Below are 9,698 nucleotides of genomic sequence, written 5' to 3' on the forward strand. Positions count from 1 at the left end.
TGGCTGCCATTTGAGGGGCAGAAAGGCCGTTTTTGGCCTCCTCCGCTGCCCTGTGGAGGATACACACCTCCCTCCAGCCAAACCTGCCCATCATAATGTCAGAGAATCAAGCTGCAAATATTTTGGGAATCCTAGCTCAATAGCATAATGTTATTGGTGGATATATGCAGCTGCTTTATAGTGAATCAGACCTTTGGTCTACTGGGAATAGTACTGTCAACTCTGGCAGAGATTTGTGAGTTTTGAAGCTGGGTCCTCTGAGCTCACTACTAGAGATGGGTACAAACCTAAATAGAAACCAAAAAACCCACGAACCAGCCCGGTTTGGGATTCCTGAACCAGGGTTTGCAGAAGCTCGTTTCCATGAACTTCCACGAACTGGACTACTGGTTCGTTTGGTTTGTATTAAAGGGCCAGTTTAAATGGCCATTTCCCTGGGGGAAATGGCCATTTAAACTTTTCCCGCCTGCCAGCTGATAGTTTAAAGGAAAAGTTTAGGTTCTAGTAGTGAGCTGGGAGGACCCAGCTTTAAAACTCACAAATCTCTGCCAGAGTTGACAGTACTATCCCCAGTAGACCAAAAGTCTGATTCAATATAAAGCAGCTGCATATATCTACCAAGAACATTATGCTATTGAGCTGGGATTCCCAAAATATTTGCAGCTTTATTCTCTGACATTATGATGGGCAGGTTTGTCTGGAGAGGTGTGTATCTTCCAGATGCTCTTGGTGGTTCAGGGAAGCAAATGCAACTTGTTTTTTCTACAGAGATCCTTCTTGTCCCCTCCCTGCTTGATCATTGGAAAGTGAACCATAAGATCATGAGTGGATTTTGCCCACATAACAGTGTCACTTTGCAACAATAATGGGAGAAAATAAATGGGTGTCCTTAAGGACATTGCTATCCTGGCCCCTTGCCTTGTAACCCTGGTGATTCCAATGTATGGGTGGAGGATCAGTTTTTGTCTTCTTTCTGCTGTATCACAAATTGCAATCCATTTATATCACTTCATATTATTCCATGGGAACCAGCCACATCCACAGGCAGCCTTCATCTGGATAGACCCACCCCTTCATTGGGTATGTCAGGAAAGTTCCCATTCCCCTGGTTTTCTGTAAACCATACAAAACCAAATTATTCAAGAGGGTTTTTCTACACAGGTTATAGTACTATGTTGTAAGGAAATGGTTCTGAGAGATGCTTTGGTAAAGAGATAGGAATCTGACATCCTTTCCTATAATGTTAGTAATGTCTGTGCATGCACAGATGTCACCGCCCCACCTTCACTGGAATTCGAGCAGCATTTGGGGTTGCCATAGCAACCCAAAATGGTACACAAATGCAGCCGGTGGTGAGTGGAAGGAGATGGGGAGGGGGGAGGCAGAAAGGAAGGCAAGCGGGAACTGAAACTGGCAGTACTACTGTGTACTGTCTATTGCTGCAAGTATGCTCCTATGGGGTAGCTTCTGCATTGTTTAATATGTTGCGTTAAATTGCTTATGTTTTGTTTCATCACTGTTTCAGCTTTGCATTGGATTTCTGCTTGTTTTCAAATTTCTGCAATCTGTATCCTGTTGCGTTGTTTATTGAATGTTCCGGCTGTTGATCATATTAGCTAACACTTTGTAATTCACCTTGAGTTTCAATGAGAAAGGTGGGCTATAAATAACATAAACAACCAAACATTCTTGCCCTCAATTTTTTTTCTTGGTGCAATACCAGAAACTTGGGAAATAGTTTCCATGTATATAGATTTTTAAAGTGTCATTTCATTGGTTTTATTTGAGTTATTGTAAAGTGTTGCACACCCACCCACAGCCCTTGAGAGGGGAGACCAGACTAGAAATTGAAAGAAATAAAAAGTTTGAGAACCTCTTGTAAACTGGATAACATTTACATTTTGTAATGTTTTAACACAAGAACTAGATTGTGTGTCAATCTGGTGTGTCAACCTGATGCTTTCCAAAGCTGTTCTAAGACATGTTTATTTTGACTGAGATGTAAATTTTTTTCATTGCTGAATTTGCTTAAGCAGGAAGTTTGTTTTGATAAGTGACTCGAGAAAAAAAAAAGAATCTGGATTCTCCCCAACTTGGCAAGGTTTGAGTTCAGCAATTTGACTTAAATTTCAGGTTCTGGGAATAACAAAATATTTCAGGACCATTCAGAGCAGAGTGAGAGGGAACTTGGGAGTGGTAGTGTTGCTTCCTGCACTTTGCAATGACTTGGGAGCTGATATTGATGGGGATCAGCACATAGAATCTTTCAGAGATGGGAATACCACTTGTGTTGCCTACATATACACATAAAGAAGGCCAGCCATGAGTACCAAAAAGATAAATTAGTAATGCAAAAAGTGAGAACATTAGATCCAGCTGAAACAGCAGATAAAGTACAGCCAGTTTTTAAATCTATGGCTTGTTTGAAGATTAAATATATGTCAGAGACTGTGATCAAAACACGAACCTGGAATTAAGTTCCACTGAAATCAATAGGAAAGCATCTCAAAAGCTAAGTGATCTATCCTTTTCTGCATTTGGAGAGCACAGATTAGAGGGGCATCACATGGAACTTACTGAAACCTTTCCACGGCATGTCAGCCCTCTGTTGGGTGCATCGTTACTGTTCTGGATACATATCAACACACTTGACTGCCAGAGACTTCATAGAGCAGACAAAGGACTCATCTAGTTGCGCAACTCATTTAAGAGTGACTCCTCAGCCATTTCTCAGAAGCTCACCTAGCATTCGTGCCTTGTCCATTGATATCCAGAGATAATCTGCCTCTGAACATGAAAATTCCATTTTAGCAACCAAGGCTAGTAGCTTGATAGACTTCTCCATGAATTTACATAGGCCGAATCCACACTCCCTTTTTGTTTCCACGTCTTTTTCGCAAGCGGTGCACTGTTCATGCAGATACTCACACGCTCATCCATTCAGCGTGTTCCCCGCCATCACCGTGCCACAATTGCGCTGTCCGTCAAAACCACGAGATAGTGGCAGAAATCCGTTTTCTCCCCGCCCTTTTTTTTAAACAGTGCATAACGGTCGGTATACTGGTAAACCAGCCGCAGTGAGCAGCGGTTTGCGCAGGAAAAGGAAATGGTCACTGGAGCATGCGTATGTCACACGGGGACCGGCCATTCTAACGAGTGCGAGGAGCCAAGCTGAGCAATCCAAATGCATAAAACCACACTGAGCATCAGAATTTCCTAATAATGGCTTAAATGTGAAAATCTAGTTTCAAATTTGCCCGCCATACCAACCAGCCAATGGTTAGAAAGCGTTCTGTGACGAGCAAAAAATGAGCCAATCAAAGACGAGGGGAATGGTACATTGCCATTTCTAGAAATTCAAAATATCGGTATTCCGGATAATTGAGCTTTTTTTTTTTTTTAAAAAAAGGGAAGTGACGTGTGCCATCAATTCTGACGGCAGAGGATGGAACCGCCCACGGTATCGCTTTACTCGGTGGCGTGTGGAGAACTGATTGCGCCATGAAGACGCACCGGAAGGGTGGATGTGAGGATGCACAGCCTGGTAGCGGAATGAAGCCGATTGCCACGACAGCGCAAGATAAGCGGAAGATGAGTGAGTGTGGATTTGCCCATAATCACCCCCCCACCCACAAATAATCTAAACTGGTGGCCATAAGCACAGCTTGTGGCCATTCCAGATAAGCTAAGACCACCCTGAGCCTCTCTTACCTGTGGCCAGCTACTTCCCAGGCTTCTGTGTGTGACATCACTCCTGCTAGAAACAGCAATTTGGGGTCTGGTGAACCATGAGACATTGGATACATATAAGTGAAGCATGGGAGTGAAGCATGGTACTCTAATGTGGGGTAGGCAGAGCTCCTCTGCTGTAGCACAGATGACAAGAGTGATGCCCAATTAAATATATTGGAGCAATCCACAAAAGTCTAGTTTGCATGTGCTTACTTGTTAAGGTAATTTATTATACTCATAATGGTGGAAAGCATGGCCACTGTGGTGTAGTGGTTAGAATGTCACAGTGGGAATGGAGATGTTTGAATCCCCACTAACTCTAACCTACTTCACCAAGTTGTGAGTATAAAATGGAGGAGGATGGGAGAACAATGGGTTCCCACAGAGGAGAAAAATAGGGTATGAATAACTAAATAAATTACACAAATGGAGGAGAAGAGAATAACTAAATAAAGAGTAGTAAAGTCTAATAAGGAGCAAAGCTGAGTATGAATCACTGGAAATGTCACTTTAGCACCCCCAGCTCTGGACCTCTACAAAACATGTGCTGGGCAATTTATTATCTTTATTTATTTAAAACATGTATATGTCACCTTTCCACACAAAGGTCCTTTTCACACTGGGACTTTAAAGCGTTTCAGTATCTGTTGTGCTTCCATATTTGCAGGAGTTTCACACTTGCAAGGTAGTCATGGGACACAGTACCAATGTTTGTCCGTGGTACCTCTGATTCCCGCCCCCCCCTTGTAGACATACGTTGATTTTATTTTGAAACTGCTGCCGAGTCACATCTGGCCCAATTAATGTCAGTGCGAACCATATACTCCCCTTCGGCTTCTCTTCTCCCCCGTCCTTTTCCCTTGAGAGCTGATTGGTCTGTGTGAATTAACCCCTCCCACCCTCCTCAGCTCTTTGAACTCCTTTTCTGCCATTTTTATCAGTAAAGTGGTAAGGGTCAAAAGGCTGCTTTTCCGTTGGCTTCCTTCCTCCCACGTACGCAAGTACTTTCGTATTTTTTTTCAAAGCCAGGAACAATTCCTAACATTGCTGCTTATTGCCTGCTGGCTTTAAAAGCCAGGAAAAAATAAATGGCTGCTTTTCCCTTCCAGGCATGTTTCGGGCTTCACCAAAGAGGGAAAAAAGCAAGTGTTTTGCACAGTCCTTTGGAAACAAAGCAGCAGGGAAGCTGCCAGGAGGGGATGAAGCAGCAGCATTTTAACTGTTTCTTGGCTTGGCTTTAAAAAAAAAATAAATGAGAGTGGAACTTGCACAAAAAGTACATGTTTCCCCCCAGAACTCCTCCACCAATTGCCTCTCCAGTGGGCAAGGGACAGCCCAATCAGCAAATACGGGGAGGGGAGGGGAGATGGGTTCCAATATTGCAACGTTACTATGCATGCTCAAAGTAAAAAAAAAAAAAGTGTGCTGTGAATTGCAAAGCCCCAAAAGCCCGAAACTGCACCGAGGCTTCAAAGCCCATCTAAAATGAAAAATAAGACGCCAAATCGAAACTGCCTCGGACAGTGTAGAATATGGGGGTGCCATGCTGAAGCCATTGCAATCATGGCGAATGCTCATAAATGGCGGTTTAAACTGTAAGTCCCCAAGCCAGCAAATGTATTGTATAGCTCCCACCAACAATAATAAAACTCAGTATGGGGGAATACCATTGAAGCAGGGGGATAGATAGGCAGTACCCCACATGTTCTGAGATGTACTTTTAGGCTCTTCTGGTGTTGAGAAATTGTTCATATATGTTTCTAGTTTCTAGCTAGTCATAAGGGCTAGAAACGTGTATTTTTACAAGAAAGCTTAGAATCTTACAATGCTGAACTCTATACCAAGTCACACATTCCATGCTTGGACAGAATTCATGTAGCCTTGCTCTTAATCTTTGTAATGAGAAAGGTTGCAGAATGTAGCAAAGCATCTTTTTTGCAAACGTTGAGTTTTATTTATCACCAATCACTTTCATATTTTTAAATTAGATTAAGCAAGTTGAATGTCAAATTTCTAAACGTGTCTTCTGGAATAAAGCTCCTTTGTGCATATGGGCAATGTTCTCCTCTTGGGTGGCTCTCCTTGCTCATATTTTTCCCATTAACTTAGTAGTAAAGTCAATTGGCAATGATGAATCTTCTTCATTAATTTCTTTGTTGGCAAACTTTCTTTTTCTTTCATAATTAGTGACTGGGCGGAATTTGCTGGAAGGAGCAGGATGGTTGGTCTCCCGTGGCTTGAAAACTGGAACTGATGTGAATGACGCTAAAAGTTAATTTTGACATCGTTAGTGATGAATAAGATTTTCCTAATGTTTTTATTTCTTAAATAAACATTGAAAGTTAACTCCTACTTGCTTGTTTTGTGTATTAATATTTGGGAGAAGGCTATATATTTTAACTAGCAAATGAATCATCTAAGCCTCACTGAACTGATGGGGTCTCTGCCCCACGGAATTGGCAACAGTAGATTCTACTTTAGTTATCTTTCTATGAAATACTCTCTTATCAAAACCCCAGTGCAGCCAACACATATTTCAAAAACCAGCAGAAAGATACATTTTAGAATAATTTTAGAAATTTAACAGTCCAAAACTGAGAGACCACAAGAATCTCAAGTTTTAGAAAACAAGAAAAGAGTAAAATTCCAGAATGAGAATCTTGGCAGACATCACATGCTGAAGGCTCTCTGTTGTTATTGAAGGCTATTTGTAAAGTAGATGCCTCTTTGGGGAAGCCGTTCCATAGTCTTGGTGCCACCACTAAAAAGGCCCTGTCTTGTATTGGTGATAGTCAGTGGTGGGTACATGGTGTGCAGCCTTTAAGAAAAATCTTGAACTGTTGGCTAGGTTCAAGATGTGAATCTTGAAGTGTTGGCTAGGTTCAAGAAGTGTTGGCTAGGTTCAACTCAGAGGAAGTTTCCTGCCTCCCCTCCCCACTGCAGCCCACTGATTTCCATGAAGTGGGGCTTGTGAGGGGAATGACCACAGGAAGGAAGGAAGAAACAGCAAAACTTGCCAATTTAGTCTGGACCCAACCTTTGGAGTTGGCCTGCATAGCCAGGGATTCAAATCCTGCCCTGCTCCCCCGTTCCGACCATATAAGGCAGCTTCATGCGTGTTCCTGAGCTCTGCATTGCACCAAGTCTCCATTTGCAAACACTGAAAATAACATTTAGCTAGCCAACTGTTTTTGAGATTTAAGCAAATACATTTTGCTCATACATTTTGAATCATATGCTGGCAAAGATATGGTCTAGAGACTCTTTTTTCTTTAAGAAAAAAAAGCACGATTCTGTAGGGGTTAAATTCTATGCCCAGAGCGATGTTCTGTGCTCCTGCAATCCTACAGAATCACAGCATGCTCACAACCCTGCCTTTAACTGTACATAAGTCTATAAGAACTCTGGTAGATGAGACCGACTCCATTCAGTACAGCTTCCCATATCCAAATCCAACCAGATACCTTTGGGAAGCCAATGCTCAGAGCAAAGCAGCTAAAGAAGTGTACCTATGAATACCCAATTCTCTGTGAGCAAGCTGTTCAGGTTTCATTTTGCTATCTTTGAGATTTATTAATTTGGAAAAAATACTCACTGATTTGCAGGATAGAGGATGAGGATTTTGTCTTGATGGCCATATGAGAAACATTACGTGGTGCAAAGCCCTTGAGTGACAGCACACTCGGAGCACTCTCTGTGAGTCATCATTGAGCTATGCATTTTGAGTAGATCAACTCTGGTTTAGGCAATAAGTTGTTGGCCCCAGGGGAATGGATGGAAGAATGCTGTGTATCTGTGCAACTTTGAGACACCCTAGACCAAATGGAACAGAGGTTCTCGCAGAACCAGGGAGGTCTCCATTACTCATCCACAACCCATTCTGATGGGGCATCCCACGGGCAAATGTCTTGGGTGTAACTTTATTTCATACTCTTACTGGAATATGTAGTATGCATGCAAACTTGATCGTCAAATGGGCAGCTGGGAGGGAGGCTGACTGTGAGGTAATAGGGCATCTTCCAGCTTGTCCTCAAATCTGGGTCTGATAAACCACAAGAACACATTCTGGGAAGCACCCTTGAAAAAGGAACACAAAATGGTTAAGAAGCAAACATTGTCCCACCCAGAACTCCTCCCCCTTTCCACACAGCTGTAAAGACTGAGGTAAGCAGAAAGCAGAGGGTGGAAACAGAAAACACACAGATCTAAAGAATGGATGGCTCAACTATGGCAAAAGGGTCTTAAGCAGGAGACTACTCCTAGAAAGGCAAAGGAGAGGGTTGCCGACCTTTAAAAGTGGCCACTCTCATTGTTCCTTTAATGTTCGATCAGCAAGCAATTATCAAGAGTTGTTGTTTAGCTCCTTGCCATGAAAAGCTTGGGCTACCCATTTCTGCGTATTAAACCTAGCCAGTTGGGAACCTTCATGAGCAAACATGGAAACTTGGTTATTGCATAGGGAGGAAAGCCTTCAGTGCCTCTTCCTATGGTGCCAGTGCTCTGCTGCTCACTCCTTCATTCACAGGCAGCCCTGCTTATGCATACCAATCACCCCCACCCAAGAGCCAGGCTTTTTCCTGGGTATTTAAGAGAAGTTTTGTGTGCAGCAGCCATCAGCTGAAGCTTTCATGGCCCACAGCTAAACAGCCTAACCCACTAATTGCAGCTGATCAAATTACTCTTAAAGGAATAGCTACCAAGGCTGGTTCAAAAGTTAGCATCCCTAAGTATGCACTACTACTGTGTAGCAAATGCCCTGATGCCATATTTTTTTTTAAAAAAAATCAAAACAGCTTTGGGAGGAGGACCACCCTATGTTAGATGTAACATGCGAGCTGTGAGTTCTCATTTACTGCACATGCTGAGTCTGCTAAGGAACAGGACTGCAGTGCACATGGAGAAGGGGATTCAGTCTCCCCTGCACCATTTTCCTAGCCTGAAACAGTCCAGGGTGGTACTATTGGGCATGATGGCAAAATCCATGTGCATCCCAGGGTATGAGGGTGGCTGGGTTTCCCACAATAGCTTGGAGGTGGGACAGGGTGGCATCAAAGCACATGTTGCCATGACATCAGTTCCTGGTACAGAACCATTGGCCAACAGCAAAGATGTATTTCCCCTTTAAGTTGATTGGAGAACAGAAAAAGGAGGAGTGCTTAACCATCCCTACTGGCTGCTTCCCCCTCGGCATATACCAGTGGCTTTTAATCCTGCAGGATATTTGTGAGAATACACTTCTGGAAACTTGGGGGGAGAACAGCAGGTGGGGAGGCCATTTGGAGTGGAAAAGTTGTCAGAGGGGGAAGGGTTAAGCACCGCATCCCTTCACCTACCATTTCTTTGTTTGAAGTTTCCTCCCCCTGGGCTGCAACCACACAGTGATGCTTCTCCTTGTTGCTTTCAGTGGAGCACGCAGGCAATCTCCTTGAGCAGAGAGTTCTCACCCTGATTCAGCTGTCTTGCAGCTTCCCCTCCCCGTTCTTTTCTAGGTAATCTGGATAGAAACTGCCTGCACCTTTCCCCCTTATATCTTGACAATAAAAAAGAGTTAGATTACTTTTATTTAACAAAAATGAAAATGGGAATTTGGCAAAACAAGATCATGCCAACACATTATTACAACATTTTTGTGCTATAGTGCAACAGCAATCATTGCTGGAAAGCAAAAAGCCCCCAGAAGGCATGACGGGCTTTTGTGTCTTTAAAAAGCCATCGGGGCACTTTTACCTGCACCAGCATGGAATAGGCACTATAATAAAGCAATTTTTGTAACTTGATCTAGCAAGGCAAACATGTAACATGCTGGACAACCAGCACCCTGCTTTTGCAGATCTAGACAGGCAGTACAAGGAAGATGTTTATCAAGTCCCTGCTAAGCCACTGTGCCTTGGCTGGTGAACTGTGATGGGTCAGTTTGTAAGTCTTGTGTAGGCCTAGGCTAACTTTTTGCCGTGTCTTGCAATTTT

At 43.1% G+C, this 9,698-nt stretch overlaps 1 long non-coding RNA gene across 1 annotated transcript; it reads right to left on the minus strand.

Moving 5' to 3' along the window:
• Positions 1–5,675: 5,675 nt before the first annotated feature.
• LOC129338360 (uncharacterized) lies at positions 5,676–9,268 on the minus strand. The gene is made up of 3 exons (XR_008597941.1): positions 9,066–9,268; positions 7,328–7,809; positions 5,676–5,997 (listed from the first exon to the last, which is right to left on the minus strand). It is a non-coding gene; the product is annotated as an uncharacterized LOC129338360 (long non-coding RNA).
• Between the last annotated feature and the right edge of the window lie 430 nt (positions 9,269–9,698).

The sequence above is a fragment of the Eublepharis macularius genome, chromosome 1 (genome assembly GCF_028583425.1).
Source record: "Eublepharis macularius isolate TG4126 chromosome 1, MPM_Emac_v1.0, whole genome shotgun sequence".
NCBI classification, from domain to species: domain Eukaryota; kingdom Metazoa; phylum Chordata; class Lepidosauria; order Squamata; family Eublepharidae; genus Eublepharis; species Eublepharis macularius.